This window comes from Hibiscus syriacus, unplaced genomic scaffold, assembly GCF_006381635.1.
Source record: "Hibiscus syriacus cultivar Baekdansim isolate YM2019G1 unplaced genomic scaffold, ASM638163v2 tig00110890_pilon, whole genome shotgun sequence".
In the NCBI taxonomy this organism is placed as follows: domain Eukaryota; kingdom Viridiplantae; phylum Streptophyta; class Magnoliopsida; order Malvales; family Malvaceae; genus Hibiscus; species Hibiscus syriacus.
In genome coordinates, this window is record NW_024062900.1 from 16,376,133 (window position 1) to 16,377,500 (window position 1,368).

Here is a 1,368-nt window from a genome sequence, read left to right on the forward strand (position 1 = left end):
CTAGTTGGATCAAAAGAAGAAGAAAAAACAAAGTAGTAGCCTCGCTCAGAAAGTGTACAGCAGTGAATTTTGGAAAATGGCAGCATTCTATTTGTTTTTCACTTTCTGCAAAAGAATCTTGTTTGGAAACAAAAAATTCTGATGTTTTACTTAGAAAGTTGAATTAATGGCTGATTCTCTGAAAATATATTTGGTATTTAGAGAACTAAAAATACACTAATAGGGGCATTCTGAGAATTGAACTCGGGACCTCTCGCACCCTAAGCGAGAATCATACCACTAGACCAAATGCCCAATGCTGATATTATAACGTTAAGCAAATCCTGCATTGTTTCAGTTCCTAGTCCTATTATCTCCCGATGAGGTGCCCGTTGTTTCTTCTCTTGCATTTGACGTGCTCCTAGTTTCCTTGCTATGTTGATTTTAGTCTCTTGTTTGTGTAGTAATTCTGTTATAGTTTCCCTGTTAGTTTTTTTTTTCGAATACCATATTTAAAATGGTCCAAACCTTCAACAATTTGCCGGGCCCGGACCCTCATTTCTCCCGTAAGAAAAAAGTTGCAGCTGAAATGTTCTCTTGGTTTTAAAACGCGTAAGAAAACAAAACCTAAATTTAAGCCGTACTAGTGTTAATATTCTGTAATGTACCTTAATATTTTTGTCAGCATTTTCTCTTGTTCATCCCCTCCCAACCCTCATTGTTGCAGAAATCCACGTTCATCAATTATTCATGAGAAACTCTTGGGCTTTGTCAATGTATATTAGTTTTATACCCTTCAATAATTCTTTGTACGATTGATAAAACTAAAAAGTTTAATGGTTAATTCAATTGTTAAGTACATATATACTGATAAAGATGATATTAGATTGATGTGAAATTTTATGTTTATGATAAATTAAATTATATTAATAATACCACCGGTCATATTGTTAAGATATTAATACAAAGAGTTATTAAAGTGTGTAAAACCCGTTCAGTAATATTTCATATATCTTGTGTGTAATAAAAATATGATAGGAGGTCTAAGCATAATCTAACAGTAGCAATATAATGTCGTAGTAATGTTGTAATAATAAAATGTCATTGTAATAATATGTAGTAGACATATAGTCTTGTAGCAATAACATAATAAATACACTGAAAAAATTAGAAAGATACAATTATAACGAGATTAATAATCGGACAAAGTTAGATACAAAAGAATTTTTGTTGAGCTATGTTGAATCAAAATAGAGTAGTAACTCTAATTGATCGAGAAGAAGAAATTTTTTTTTAGAATAATCTCACAAAATTGCAAAAGGGCAAAACTCTTAAGAAAGCTTTCAAATGCTTATAATTAAGCTTTGATTGTTGGATGATAAAACTCAA

The 1,368-nt window shown here is 31.1% G+C and overlaps 1 non-coding gene across 1 annotated transcript; it reads right to left on the reverse strand.

Moving 5' to 3' along the window:
- Positions 1 to 222: 222 nt before the first annotated feature.
- On the reverse strand, positions 223 to 294 carry TRNAP-AGG. Its single transcript has one exon. It is a non-coding gene; the product is annotated as a tRNA-Pro (tRNA).
- Between the last annotated feature and the right edge of the window lie 1,074 nt (positions 295 to 1,368).